The 16,612-nt window shown below is 33.5% G+C and overlaps 2 protein-coding genes across 9 annotated transcripts in view; both read right to left on the bottom strand.

The window, feature by feature from the left end:
- The window catches only part of LOC137250804 (3',5'-cyclic-AMP phosphodiesterase-like), an 801,094-nt gene that overhangs the window by 193,345 nt on the left and 591,137 nt on the right, over positions 1–16,612 (bottom strand). The gene's annotated exons all lie outside the window — the stretch shown is intronic.
- The window catches only part of dnc (phosphodiesterase dunce), a 731,124-nt gene that overhangs the window by 685,781 nt on the left and 28,731 nt on the right, over positions 1–16,612 (bottom strand). The window lies entirely within an intron of this gene.

Here is a 16,612-nt window from a genome sequence, read left to right as displayed (position 1 = left end):
AAAATTTACCTTATTTTTTATTTATCACTTTTTTAATGTTTTTTATGTATATATTTATACCTTTCATGAATATGAAATGCTATACAGTGTACTCTCTCCTAACGGACACCTCTCTTAAGCGGACACCTCTCATAAACGGACAATTTTTTCAGTAACCAAAAAATCCTTAAGCATTTTTTATGTTTATCCCTTTTGAGCGAACAACACTCTCATAATAGGACGCGGACACTTGCTTTTTACCCCAAAGGGATTTTTAATTTCCCATAACCGGACAGCTTACAGCACTTTTTTTCATTTACTCTTTACCTTATTCGTGCAGCTGTTGCTTATTCACTAATACGTGCATGGATGTAGAGAAATCCCCTAAATTAGAAGAACCTGTTTTCAATACAGTAAAAAACATAAAAATGTATGTACCTAGTGCATACACGTAGTTAGTATCTTCTCGTGTGTGTACGTACCTGAATCGCAATGCCTAAAGCAGTGTTGAGTATTAAAGACAAAGTTAATGTCATTTAAATTCATAAAAAAGAAAAACAAAGTATACGAGTGTTGGCAAAGAAATGTAAGATCAGCAAAACGCAAGCTGCTAGCATTATCAAAAACAAAGATCAAATTTTAAGTTTGTGGGACACTGACGTCAACCCGGAGAGAAAAAGAGTCTGCTGAAGCCCAAAGGCCTTAATATTGATAAATTGTGCTACGAGTGGTTTGTGAAGGCTCGAAAGAACAGCATTCCTCTGTCAAGCACACTTATAAGGAGAAAGGCTAAAGAAATTGCAGTGAAACTCAATTACGACGATTTTAGTGCATCATCCGGCTGGTTGGAAAGGTGAAAAACAAAAAAACGAAAGGTTTTTTCTTTAAATTACAGGGGTGTTGAACTGCTAACTGATATTCAACTACATCTTCAAAATATTGAAATTAAAGGAAAAACTGGCCAAGCGAAAATTTCTGACTTTTTTAAAATATTTTGACTATTTTGTACACAAAACTTTATTCTTTAATTTATGAACAAAGCTTTATGAACCTCCTAACTCAGTCTTATTTGTATGTATCAATATTCTTGTTTTGGAAATAAAACTGTTTAAACATTCATCAATAATACTTTTCCCATAAGCGGACATCTCTCATAAGCGGATAAATTTGGCAGTCTCTTAGGTGTCCGTTTAAGAGAGAGTTCACTGTGTTAACTTCGTCACGAATCCCAAAAGTGCAAGTCCTTAAAGGAAAATAGATAGACCCATTAGTATACCGAAATAATCAAGATGAAGAGCTGAGTTGATTTAGCCATGTCCGCCTGTTCGTCTGTCTGTTTGTATGCAAACTAGTCCCTAAACTTTTGAGATGTCTTGATAAAATTTGGTGAGCGGGTGTATTTAGGTGTTTGATTATATATTTGTCGGAGCCGGCCGGATCGGACCACTATAGCATATATGCTCCATACGACCGATTTTTCAGAAAAAGAGGATTTTTGTCATATCTTACTCAATTTAACAGATTGAAGCTTCAAACTTCACCATATAATTTCGTATATTGCACATATTGTTGCCTGAAAAAATTTATGAGATCGGTCGTATATATAGTATATCTCCCCCACAACCGATTGTTCAGACAAGAAACTTTTTGCAATTTCTGCCCCATTTTAACAGCTAGAAGCTTCAAATTTCACCCAATGCTGCCGTATATAGCATATATTGTTGTCTGAAAAAATCATAGAGATCGGTGGTATATATATTATATACTCCATATAAATTGTAATTTTTTCCCCTTTTTACTGCTAGAAGCATCAAATTTCATCAAACTTCATCAAATACATACGCTTACGTCATATACTGTTGAGATAAGTGATTCACGGTCATAGCCATTTCATGCAGACCACGAAAAACGTTAAACTTTGCATCCTCATACAAAGTCCCTACCTATTTTTTATTTTACATTTATCTTAAAAATCGCTTAGGTATATACATCTCTTCACTATATATTTCTTATCTTATACAGCCGATTATTTGGATATTACGAATGGGATAAGATTATTATTCAGGCCCATTCATGAAAGGTATGAAGTCTTCGGCACAGCCGAAGACAGTCCCGTTCTTACTTGTTTTATTTTATTTTTTGCATATTATTATTTTTTCATATTTAATTTTTCTTTCAACCTTTTTTTAATCCCTTTTTATATATTTTTTTTATTTAAATTTTTAAATTTTATTTTTTACATAAATTTTTGTTATTCATCCCTTTTTTAACTTATTTTTTCTTTTTTTTTAAATTTTTTATTATGGCTAATTATATTTTTTATGTAATTTTTTATCTTTTTCACATCTTCTTTTTATGTAAGTTTTTTTATTGATCTTTTTTTAAATTTTTTTTAATTATAATTTTTGATTTTATTTTTAACATAATTTTTTTATGTAAATAGTTTTTTATTTATTCCTTTTTTATTTCTTTTATTTACATTTTATAATTTTGTTTTTTATATATTTTATTATCTATTACTTTTTTTAATATTTTTGTTTTTTTTGTTTATTTTTTATATATTTTTTTATCTAATACTGTTCTTAATTTTTGTTTTATTTGGATTTTTCAATTTAATTTTTTCAGATTTCATTTTTGAATGTAATTTTTTTAATTGTAACGTTTTTTATATATTAAAATAAACAAACCCGGAGTTTCGTGGGGACATAAAAAGCATTCATGAGCTAGTCAGGCTATTACCCCTAACCGTCTTGAGTATTTTTGAGACTACAACAACAACAACAACAAACACAGATAATAGATAATTCAAATTGGGAGAATGAATAAAAACTATTAAGGAGAATTCAATCTTGAATCCTATAAATAGCGTAGTACAAACTATGAGCAAGAATGACCCATATACAATTTAATTAGTTATCACTGAAATTTTAATGCTTTTTTATTTAAATTTTTTTTTATCTATTTCTCTGTTAGTAATTTGAACACAATGTTGCAAGCTCAAAAAATTTTTGTATGTGCCATGATTTTATTTTTATTAATTTATTTTCCACACTAAAGATTGCAGTAGGATAGGATAGGATAGGTTAGGTGGTAGCTGCCCTGATAAGGATAGCTCACTTGGACAACACGAAGGTCCGTTGTGATACCACATACACCAAAAATAACGGTGACTTAGATGTAGCTACTTAGAGAATCGTTGGGTAGCAACGATAAAGCTCCGAATGATACCGATGTCAACTTTGGATATATCTTCGGGAGATCCAAGTGAGTCGCGACTGAAGTACTTTCGCCTAGTTATGGCAAAAGCTGGACAATCAAGCATAAAGTGATTTGGTGATTCCACCTCATCATCCTCCATACAGCTGCAGCAGGATGGAGTTTCCAGTATATTGAGACGTACCGCATGGATACCCATGGGACAGTGCCCTGTCAAAACCCCAATGACCATTGATAGGTGAGCCTTAGTGAACCCAATTATTTCAGCAGACCTCCTGCCATCCACTTTTGGCCAGAAAGATCTTGCTACCCTGCAAGACGTGGTATCCGCCCAACGTTTGCTGAGCTGATTCGAGGCCCAGCTATGGAGGAGCAATCCACAGGTGGCCAGCGGGATCCCGAAATCCCTACAGACATCTTCATCCGGTTCAGTTGTACCGATACGGGCTAAGAGATCCGCTTGACAGTTACCCGGGATATCACTATGGCCCGGGACCAGATAATCTTAATTGTAAAATAATTCAATGCAATCGCAAGCGACGTCAGGCACTCCCACACCACCCTCGATCGCACTGTAGTTGAGCTCAAGGCCTTGATAGCCGCTTGGCTATCAGAGTAGATGTTAAATTCCCTAACCGTGGTAGCACTGGATAGCATTCCATCCACCGCATCCTTAATCGCAGCAATTTCCGCTTTGAATACACTGCAGTGATCAGCAAACTTAAACTTGCGGCTTAAATTTAGCTCTTGACAAACGACCTTGCCGCGGCCGCCTTTCCCGCAATATCTACTGGGTATATGTTCAGCATGACGTTCAGTGCCAAGGTAGGTGTTGTTCTGAGAGCGCCACTGATACCGATCACGCCGTCCGTTGCACTGACACTAACAATTTGGAGGTGCTCGCCGTGTCCAGTGCTTTCCACCAGACCAGCACCCCATATAGCAGAATCGGTTTGACCACCATCTCATAAAGCCAGTGTACTATTCTTGGCGAGAGTCCCCATCTCTTTCCGATAGCTCCTCTGCAGCAGTCCAAGGCAATGGCGGCCTTCCTGGCCCGATCATCCACATTGGGTCTCCAGTACAGTTTCTTGTCCAAAACAATCCCCAAATATTAAACCCTATCAGAAAGTACCAACGGTACCCCTCCAATCGAGGGAGTTCTGAAATCGGGCATCTTATATCTCCTTGTGAAAAGGACCAATTCCGCTTTTCCCGGGTTGACCTCCAATCCACATGATTCAGCCCACCTAGCCACAGTATCCAGGTAGCCCTGCAGAACATCGTGCAGGGTGCCCAGAAATTTGCCTCCGAATAGGATAGCGAGGTCATCTGCATAGGCAACCACCCGACAACCATTGGCTTCCAGTTCCACAAGAAGCTCGTTGACTACCACAACCCAGAGGAGAGGAGATAGGACACCCCCCTGTGGCGTGCCCCTGCACACCTTCCTCTTAATTATGGCCCCTCCCCACTCCGCTGCGACAATTCTGCCGCATAGAAGTTTGCTAATAAATTCAACCAGAGCCGCCTCGACTCCTAAACCCACCAGAGCTCTTTCGATTGCCCCCGGTAAGACATTGTTAAAAGCTCCCTCGATGTCTAGAAAGGCACCCAGAGCATACTCTTTGTGTTCTAGGGACCCCTCTATTTGCTTTACAATCGAATGGAGAGCCGTTTCCGTCGATCTGCCCTTGCAGTACGCATGCTGTGAAGCCGACAGTAACCCCCGAGGTATCCTTTCACGTAGGTACAGGTCAATCAACCGCTCAAATGTCTTAAGAAGAAACGACGAGAGACTGATTGGCCTGAAATCTTTAGGTGAAAGATTGCAGTATATTTGCTAAAAACTTTAGCACAATCTCCTTTAGGCTCAAAAAACCAAATTTTACTTTGAAAAGTTTGCAGATTTTCTTAAAAAATTTATTTTGATCACAATCACCATGAGCGGTATTATTAAAAAAGTTTAACATGTTTACTAAACTTTCGTTTCATCTAAAAAAAAATTAAAAATGAAATTCACTCACTTAATTATTTGGCTTGAAATATTTTCACAAATTTTTTGCACGTATTTGTTTTAACTACCACCCACCGAGCCTCTCTTAAAATAATTTTCTCTGCTCCATATTTTAATTTTTATTTATTCAATTTAAATACATACATATATTAAAATTTATCTGGGCAATAAAAAAATTATAACAATTTATTAAGCAAAGAGCACAGCAGGCGAAAAGCAGTAAAGTGAATAAAATATATGAACAACAGTGAATTATGTAAACAGAAAAAAATAAAAAAAACACAGAAGAATTGTGAAAAAATCCTTGCAAGTCGAAATTTTAACAACAAAGGAATATTTTGAATTTTGAAGCTTCACTTATTTTCCGCTCAAGTCCAATATGCCTTCGTGCTTATTCATGAATAGAGGAATTTTTGTATTTTCTACAGGGATCAAAGCTGTTTGAACTTTTATGAGCAAAGGACGGAAAGGATTAAAGTAAATTTTTAACTGAAAGTAAGAAAGTCTCGTAAGAAAGTTTTAAATCAAAAAAATATAATATTTAGCCTTGAAAATATTTTTATGTTTGACTCAAAAAATAAAAGAAAAATTAAAAAAAGTTTTTTTGCGACTAAAATATATATATGGTCATAGTCGGATTTCGTTCATTTTTTATACCAAGATAAAGTGAGTTCAGATAAGTACGTGAACTAAGTTCATTAAAGATATGTCGATTTTTGCTCAAGTTATCGTGTTAACGGCCATGCGGAAGGACAGACGGACGATTGTGTATAAAAACTGGGCGTGGCTTCAACCGATTTCACCCATTTTCACAGAAAACAGTTAACGTCATAAAATCTATGCCCTTACCAAATTTCAAAAGGATTGGGAAATTTTGGTTCGACTTATGGCATTAAAAGTATCCTAGACAAACTAAATGAAAAAGGGCAGAGCTACGCCCATTTTGAAATTTTCTTTATTTTTTGTATTTTGTTGCACCATATCATTACTAGAGTTGAATGTTGACATAATTTACTTATATACTGTAAAGATATTAAATTTTTTGTTAAAATTTTACTTAAAAAAAAAAAATTTTAAAAGCGGGCGTGGTCCTTCTCCGATTTTGCTAATTTTTTTTAAGCGTATATATAGTAATAGGGGTAACGTTCCTACCAAATTTCGTCATGATATCTTCAACGGCTGCCAAATTACAGCTTGCAAAAGTTTTAAATTATGTTCTTTTAAAAGTGGGCGGTGCCACGCCCATTGTCCAAAATTTTACTAATTTTCTATTCTTCGCCATAAGTTCAACTCACCTACCAAATTTCATCGCTTTATCTGTCTTTGGTAATGAATTATTGCACTTTTCCGGTTTTTCGAAATTTTCAATATCGAAAAAGTGGGCGTGGTTATAGTCCGATATCGTTCATTTTAAATAGCGATCTGAGATGAGTGCTCAGGAACCTACATACCAAAGTTCATCAAGATACCTCAAAATTTACTCAAGTTATCGTGTTAACGGACGGACGAACATGGCTCAATCAAATTTTTTTTCGATCCTGATGATTTTGATATATGGAAGTCTATATCTATCTCGATTCCTTTATACCTGTACAACCAACCGTTATCCAATCAAACTTAATATACTCTGTGAGCTCTGCTCAACTGAGAATAAAAATAATTGATAATGAAAGTCGATTCATAATCGACCTCAGTTAATCGACTCTAGCTCTAGAAGTCTAGAACAGTTGATAAAAGTCGATATTAATTTAATGAAGCAAACCTAAATTACGAAACTCTTTCGTATATTGTACATATTTTCGCTGAGAAAATTTATGAGATCGGTCGTATATATAGCATATATCCCCCCCCCCCCCCCCACAACCGATTGTTCAGTTAAGAAACTTTTCGTAATTACTGCCACATTTTAACAGCTAGAAGCTTCAAATTTCACCGAATGCTTATGTTATATACAACGAATGCTTATGCATATATTTTTATGTAAAAAAATCATAGAGATCGGTGGTATATATATTATATACTCCATATAAACTGTCATTTTTCCCCCTTTTTACGGCTAGAAGCATAAAATTTCATCAAACTTCCTCAAATGCATACGCTTACGTCATATACTGTTGAGATAAGTGATTCATGCTCATAGCCATTTCATGCAGACCACGAAAAACATTAAACTTTCATCCTCATACACCTACCTATTTTTATACCTTTCATGAACATGAAATGGTATATTAACTTTGGTCCGATGATTGTAACGTTGAGAAATATAGAAGATAGACTCACCATTGAGTATACCGAATTGATCAGGGAGACGAACTGAGTTAATATAGCAATGTCCGTCTGTCTGTTTGAACGCAAACTAGTCCCTCAATATCTCAATGAAATTTGGCACAAGGATATATTTTTGCATTATATTAGACATTTATCGGATCCGGTAGGATCGGACCACTATAACATATATCTCCCATACAACCGATCGTTCAGATAAGACGATTTTGGTCATTCCTGCCACAATTTAGAAAGTATAAACGTGAAACTCGGTGATATATATTCTAACATATCATAGAAGATATCCTGAAAAAATCACTTTGATCGGAGCCATATATAGTTATATCCCATAAAACCGATCGTTCAGATAGAAAGATTTTTGGCAATTTCTCCCTTAATTTCCAATATAAAAACGTTAAACATGGTGATATTTATTCTAATATATCATGAAGATTTCATGAAAAACTCATATTTCGATCGGAGCTATATATAATATATATCCCATACATCCGATCGTTCAGATAGAAAGATTTTTAGCTGTTTCTCCCTTAATTCCAATATAAAAACGTTAAACCTGGTGATATTTATTTTAATGTATCATAGAAGATTTCCTGAAAAAATCACTTCGATCGGAGCTATATGTATATAGTATATACCTATCCCATACAACCGATCATTCAGATAGAAAACTTTTTGGCCATTTCTCCTTAGTTTCCAATATAAAAACGTGAAATTTGGTGATATATATTCTAATATATCATAGAAGATTTCCTGTAAAAATCATTTCTATCGGAGCTATATATAACATATATTCCATAAAACTGATCGTTCAGATTAGGGGTTTTTTTTTGCCATTTTTTATTTTGTTTATTTTAAAAATCGTTTAGGTTTGTACATCTGTTCACTATATATTTCTTATCTTATACAGCCGACTATTTGGATATTACGAATGGGATAAGATTATTGTTCAGGCCCATTCATGAAAGGTATGAAGTTTTCGGCACAGCCGAAGACAGTTCCGTCCTTACTTGTTTTTATTTTATTTTTTGCATATCATTATTATTATAATTTATATTATATTATTATAGTTATTATAATTTTTTGAAAACTTTTTTTATCACTTTTTTAAATTTTTTTTTACTTACATTTTTTAATTTTATATTTTACATAAATGTTTGTTATTCATCCCTTTTTTAACTTATTTTTTCTTTTTTTTCTAAATTTTTTTATTATTGCTAATTATATATTTTATGTAATTTTTATCTTATTTTGTTTAAAGCTGGCTTCAGGCCAAATTGAGTAAAACACAATATGTTTAAGTTTTACTACCAATATATTTCGGCTACTCTTCCGGTAACCGTCTTCAGGGCGTAAATTGCATTTATTTACACGTCTGCTCTGTCTGACGTGGAGCTGTGTACTGAGTACACGCCCTGAAGACGGTTACCGGAAGAGTAGCCGAAATATATTGGTAGTAAAACTTAAACATGTTGTGTTTTACTCAATTTGACCTGAAGCCAGCTTTAAACAAAATAAGTAATTAATTAAGAGGTCGCCAAAAATCACAATTGTAATTTTTATCTTTTTCACATCGCATTTTTATGTAAGTTTTTTATTGGTCTTTTTTTATTTTTTTTTTTTTTTTTAATTATAATTTTTGATTTTTTTTTTTTTATATATTTCATTTATTTATATTTTTCAATTCTATTTTTTATATATTTTATTATCTAATAATTTTTTTAATGTTTCTTTTATTTGGATTTTTCAATTTTCAGATTTCATTTTTTAATGTAAATTTTTTAATTTTAACGCTTTTAGTATATTAAGATAAACAAACCGGGAGTTTCGTGGGGGCATAAAAAGCATTCCTGAGGCAGTCAGTCTATTACCCCTAACCGTCGTGAGTATTTTTGAGACTACAACAACAACATCAACAAACACAGATAAAAGATATTTCAAATTTGGAGAATGAATAAAAACTATTAAGGAAAATTCAATCTTGAATCATATAAATATAGTTTCACACATCAAAGCGTATTACAAACTATGAGCAAGAATGACCCATATACAATTTATTTAGTTATCACTGGAATTTTAATGCTTTTTTATTTAAAATTTTTTTATCTATTTATTTCTCTGTTAGTATTTCAAAAAATTTTTGTATGTGCCATGATTTTATATTTATTAATTTATTTTCCACACTACAGATTGCAGTATATTTGCTAAAAACTTTAGCACAATCTCCTTTAGGTTCAAAAAACTAAATTTCACTTTGAAAAGTTTGCAGATTTTCTTAAAAATTTATTTTGATCACAATCACCATCAGCGGTGTTATTAAAAAAGTTTAACATGTTTAATAAACTTTCATTTCAACTAAAAAAAACAATTAAAAATGCAATTCACTCACTTAATTATTTCGCTTGAGATATTTTCACAAATTTTTTGCATGTATTTGTTTTAACTACCACCCACCGAGCCACTCTTAAAATAATTTTTTTATATTTGTGCAATAAAAAATTATAATTTAATAAGCAAAAAGCACAGCAGGCTAAATGCAGTAAAGTGAATAAAATATAGGAATAACAGTGAATTATGTAAACAAAAAAAAAATAATTAAATAAAAAACACAGAAGAATTGTGAAAAAATCCTTGCAAGTCGAAATTTTAACAACAAAGGAATATTTTGAATTTTGAAGCTTCACTCATTTTCCGCTCAAGTCCAATATGCCTTCGTGCTTATTTATGAACAGAGGAATTTTTGTATTTTCTACAGGGATCAAAGCTGTTTTGACTTTTATGAGCAAAGGACGGAAAGAATTAAAGTAAAATTTTAACTGAAAGTAAGAAAGTCTCGAAAAAATATAATTTTTAGCCTTGAAAATATTTTTATGATTGACTAAAAAAATAAAAGAAAGATTTAAAATTTTTGTGCGACTAAAATATTTTGGTGCGAAAAACAAAGGTCAAACATTATCCTTGGCTGAAAAACATTAATGCTGCACTATTCTTTTTCTTTTTTTGTCTAAAAATTAAGGGTAAATTTAAAATTGGAAAAATGTTGAGCAAAAAATAAATGCTAAATGTTAGCAGCTATTTTTGATTGAAAATAAAAGCAGGTATGACAATAGTCAAAATTTTGTAAACAGACAAAATACTTTGAGTTACCTAGATTTGGCCCATCGGCTTAATTTGAGCCACAACTCTTCGAAAGCAAATCAAAATCATACGGCTATATTAGGTTAGGATGAGCTGGCTTGCCAATAACGACCTCACATAGCCTAAATGAATCCATAGTGTAACCACAATTTCTTTGACGACGGAAAACCAGAGATAGGTACCAGGACGTATGTTATAAAATAACTCCGTCGTCTTGACAAATACTATAAGTTTTCTAAGACCTTGCCCTTGCTTAGTTGTTGCCTTGAGCGATTTATAGTACTTAGGAGGCCTGCTTATCGTGAGCTTTAAGTATTCTCTCTTTAAAGGTATGAGCAACTTTGTTAGTCTAACGTGGTAAGCTTTGCATACCATTTTAGAACTTTTGTAGCCCCGCGCTTCTTTCCACGCCTTCCCTTTTGACGGATCATAAGCAACTCCTGTCTCCTTTCAATTTCTCCCAAACGGATTGGGACTGTCAATAAAACAAAGGAAATATAAAAGAAAAAATGTGAAAGAAAAATATGCAAAGAAGGTAATTGGGATAAGGTTTACAACAACTAAGGCATGACGACGTGGCTGAATGCGTTTGTAACACTTCAACCATCGTAGGAGTGCGGGTTCAAATCCCACTCACGGGAGAAAAGGCTTTGAAGAGATTTACAAGGTATAATCGAAACAGCTGTCGCCTTATCCGTCCTGATGTCACGTTGTTTAAATTTTTCCCAAATCATTAAATAAATTATAAAATTAAAAATTGCTTCAAATAATCGTTAATTTTCAATAAATAATTGGTACATATTTGATAATAAATCGAAATTTTTTCGAGAACACATAGACAGATTTATGATAACAAGTGAATAACAATAAAAAAATTAATAAAATATCGACTACTCATAGCCTGTTATCGGTAGCAAAATTATAACACTCCAAAAACAAATCGATGATTTGGTTAAACCTCGTCTATAACACAACCTATAGTAAACCGAAAACTCGCTGACTAGAAATGCATAATCATTCGAAAACAAACCGATAACTCATTGATAACAAACCGCTTACACTTCGATAATAAATTGATAACACGCTGCACAGTGGCTTAGGAAAAAACTCAATATCTATGCCAAAATAATTTATAGTTTATTTAATAATTTGGAAAAATTTAAACAACGTGACATCAGGACGGACAAGGTCACAGATGTTTCGATTATACCTTGTAAAACTCTTCTGTTTGAAAAAAAAAGTCCAAGGTAATAGAAATTTAGTACATGGCTAGTTTAGAGGTCGTGCAACATGATTCAAACGCCATTTTTTTATATTTCAGATAAACTAAAATTCAAATTCGCAACACAAAACTTTTAAAAGAATTACAAAAATCATCCCTGATTTTTACTCAAATAAAACTTACACTTTATGATACTTTACTAGCAGACCCGGCAGACATTGTTCTGCCCTCTCCCTATTAAATTTTTCTTAATCCTTTTACTCACTCCTCCCTCCATCTTTTTCGCTTCATCTATCTCTATCTTGGTCTCACTCTATCTCTTTCTCAGCCTCCTTCCCTCTTTTCTCTTCTCTCAAGTTCTTCTCATTCTTCTTCATCCCTTATTGCCACTCCCAGAGGGTGGTATTTTGTTCCAGTCCCATTCCGAGTCCCAGTCCCACTACGAGTCTCAGTCCCAGTCCTAGTCCTAATCCCAGTCCCAGTCCGTCTCTGGTCTACTTCCTGGAAAAAAGGATCGTAAATAGTAATATAGGCAAATTTATATACCTAATTTCCGGCGAATCGAATAGTACGTATATAAATAGGTATGTGGGTATTATTAATTTATATCTTTATTTCGGCTTCGCATGCATATTTCTCAGTATTGCCAGGTTGATGCGACTAAATCGAATATCACAATGAAAATTACTTTAAAGCTCTCAGCAACAGCTTTCATTTGATATCCATATTACCCACACATTCTAGGGGTATCCGGGTCCACGTTTTGGCCTATATCTCGGGACCTTAGTCACCCACGGGTACGAAAAGTTCCCCGTATCAAAGTACCCATAAACAATTTCCATTTGATAGCCATATTGAACAAACACATCCCAGGATTACCTTAGCATAAGAAATATATTGAAGAATTAAATTTCCTTTGTGCACAAATATTAGCATATACATGCAAAAATAGCAAAAAATAAAACTTTTGTTTAAGAATTTTAAGGAAATGTTCAATATTTTTAACGAAAGAGTATTTTTCTAGAGATGTTTGCATTCTTAACCATTTATGTTCTTTAACTTGGCAACAACGCATAAATATGTATGTACATACATACATATGTCAAGCTGATATGATGTGAAAATACATACATACATTCATACATATAAATGTACTCCCGAAGTTAAATAACGCAGCGAATGTTATGTGTCGTCTCACTCAAAAGCAATTTGCGCGCACAGTTGACACCGAACAACCACACACGCGAATTTTTTGGTAAAAATGTTACTTTTGTTTAAGCAACTTGGCTGATATAAGAAAGGAATCAAGTATTTTTTTTTGATGCAGATCGAAGGTAAATATTTCAAAGTTTTACTGAAAAGTAGAATTTTTTAAATCCATCCATCCGGTTATGATTTTTTACTACATTTTGGCAATACCTTCAAATTATATTAACTGTACCATCTCACGTAGCTAAGCTTTCAAATGCAAAAACCCGTTTTAAAATCGGAGCATTCTGTGTGAAGTTATGTGCGTACATGGCATTTAGCGACTTTATTTTATAAGATTTATAGAAGATATACCAAAAAAACCAACTCAATCGTTTGGTTGAAAAGTTTGTATTTTTTCTTTTCAATTTTTGAGCGCTGACTGGGGTATAAGAGTACGTTAAGTTTACTTTTAGTTTACACCTCAATTCTGAATTCTCCATGTCAAAAAATTCAATCAAATACGATCCCTGGTATACTCATACCATGCACGCAAATCTCATAGTTGGCAATGTCTGTCATAAAATGCCTAAAAGCAACCACAATAAAGGAATGCTAAAAGCAGAAGCTAAGCAAATCTATGAAAGGAATTTATTATGTGTCAAACAACGAATAGCACAACGCTTCGCACACTGTTTGTACGATTACTTTTACTTTCCATAAACTGATGGCTTGTTTATAAACACAATATCGACTTAATCTTTAAGCGGGTAGTAAACAACAAGACCAACATTCCCGACAGATTTGGAAAGGGACCATTTAAACTTGTGCAAGTTTTTGAAAGACATGCTGGAAAAGTTGACACCGCATTTTCTTTGTAAGCTGTCTCTAGTAAAGTGGATGATTGATTTCCGTTAGTTTATTGAATTTAGCGTAGTTGTGATACTAATTTTGTATTTTTTGCTTAATTTATGCTGATATGTAGCAGGTCGAGGTATCGTCTATATTATCTTCGCTACTCAAGCAAGAGCAAATACTGATCGGTATAACATTTTTTTGTCTGCTGATTTGTCAAGTTTTATAATCTTCTCACTTGTTTCTAAATATATCTACGAAAAAACAAGTGTGCACAGTAGAAGGAATTATGTCAAATAAAGGGAAAAGAGTTAAAAAAGTTAACCACTTATCTTCAGAAAATTGTAAAGATGGGATAAACTTTATTTCGGCACCCTGTAAAAACAGGAAAGTTGAGTTTTCTTTTGTTGATTTTCGATTTTTTTAGTGATATATTGTTCTAAAGGTAGTAACTAAATAAGACGTTTTGAAAAATATTACATGCACGATTGTTCATAAAGCCTAATTCATATTTCAATAGCGTGTATTCAGTACAGGGTGTGGTTTTATGGCATGGTTTACTATGGCTTATGGCATGGATTACTATAGCTTATGGCATCGTTTACTGTGGCTTATGGTGTAATGCCCTCAATTTATTGTGAAATCCACAATACACATGCGAAATCAATTTGTTAACCAAATAAATTAGGGGCAGTTGATTTACGACTCACACAATCACACTTCTTGCCGCTAAGGCACTGAGTTTGCTTTTGTTCTTGGAAATACAATGTGTAGTGTATAAAAATTTAAAACTTAAGGAAAACTATATTCATATCCTATCTTTACCACCTTGGCTGGGAGCCAGTTATTAACGCTTCTGAGGGGCTTCCCCGTATTAGCCAATCCAATTTCTATTTTTAACAGGCCCTTTCCTTTTTATTATAAGACGTACTAACAAATTGAGTATAGTGTTCGGTAGGTATTGAATTCGAAAGCTCGGTGGTACTCGTGATTTCGAAATATCAAATTTTTGAGTAAGTACACATTTGAACTTGAAGTGCGGTGTGTCGTGAAGCTATGAACTGTCTGGGCATCTTATGGAACAAAGTCAAAGTCGTATTTGCGGTTATAACTCAGTTATATGGGACTGCTATTTTCAACATTTAATAATTTAAATAAAAACAAGAGAGCACGAAAAGTGGCCGCCTATATGCCGCTATGTCTGAATTTGGTTTCCCCGCAAAACTTATACAGCTGTGAAAAATGACATTGAGCAACACCATCAGCTCAGTCAGAATTGGGAAGTTGCTATCCGAGCTGATGAAAATAAAACAAGATAGGAAGTCTAAGTTCGGGTGAAACCGAACATTACACACCCAGCTGTATACTTGAAATACTGTTGTTGTTTGTTTTGTGTGCTTATTAGTGTTACAAGGCTGCGCAATAATACATATGTATATATATGGTTTTATTCTGAACTAATTTTTCTTCGAGTTATGGCTGCCGAAACATAGAAAAGTGCTTAGTCATAAAAGGGGCTGGGCAAATACCCTTTTTATAAATTTGAAGTTTTTCCTATTTATTGTTATAAATCCGCTTGGGAAATGACATACCATTGATATAAAGCTCTTTTTCGCTAAAATATAGGTTATTTTATTCATCCACGACCCTTTTAAAATATTTTATATAAAAGTGGGCGTGGTCCTTAACCGATTTCGTTAATTTTTCTTCAAAGCATTCCTTATAGTAAAGGCAGCACCTCTGCCCAATTTTGTTACGATAGGTTTAACGATTTTTGATTTATGGTTAATAATATTTGTAAAATTGATTTTATCACAGGTGGGCGGTGCCACGCCTATTTCAAAATTTTTTTGAAAATTTTATCAATATAAAGGATTTGTCCTTTGGCTAACAAACGACTCTTTATATTGCATATTATAAGTGATTTTAGTTTGCATTTCGTTATTCGCAACACATTTTAGAAGTATTTTGAAAATTTTAAAACTTTCATATATGTACTATGTTAGTACTTGTATGAAACTTTCATAGTAAACACGTCAAATTTCAACATTCTAGGTGTATTATTTACTACATAATCAGGTTTTTTGTGTTTTCCAAAATGTTGTATATTGTTACGAATATTAGCAACACTAAGGGGTACTGTCATCTCTTAGCCGATGCTAAGCAGTGACTGTATGCACATCAATAATTCAATCATTATGTCTTCACATATGTACATACACTCAGCGGAGAAGCAACGCACAAACATATGCAGATATCTTATCAGAGATATGCAATTATAATTGTGGAAGTGTTGCTCACAAACACACGCGCATATGAGAGCTATACACGTACATCTGTAGTTATAATTATAGCAGATAACCAACTAGTAGATTCTAGAACAGAAGTGCCTAGAAGATGCAACGAGGAAATCAAAGAGTATAAAAGGCAGCAATAGTAGAGGCGCTACAATCAGTTTTGATTAAGCACGCTACCTGTCGATCAATAGAAGTGTTATTTTCAAAGTAGTCTAATAAAGACCATTTTGCATTACTGAATAGTAGTGTTATTTATTCAACAGTTTAGTGATTCGAACTTAGCAGAAGGTTGCAAATAAGAGGATTTGCAGTAAATTCGCTACAATGTATACAAAGTGGGCGTGGTTATCCCTCATTTTCAACACTAATCTATTCTGTGTCCAGATAATCTCGTGTACCAAATTTGGTGAAGATATC

The sequence above is a fragment of the Eurosta solidaginis genome, chromosome 4 (assembly GCF_040869045.1).
Source record: "Eurosta solidaginis isolate ZX-2024a chromosome 4, ASM4086904v1, whole genome shotgun sequence".
NCBI classification, from domain to species: Eukaryota; Metazoa; Arthropoda; class Insecta; order Diptera; family Tephritidae; genus Eurosta; species Eurosta solidaginis.
Note: the sequence above shows the minus strand (reverse complement) of the source record. Positions and strands in the feature narration are given on the sequence as shown.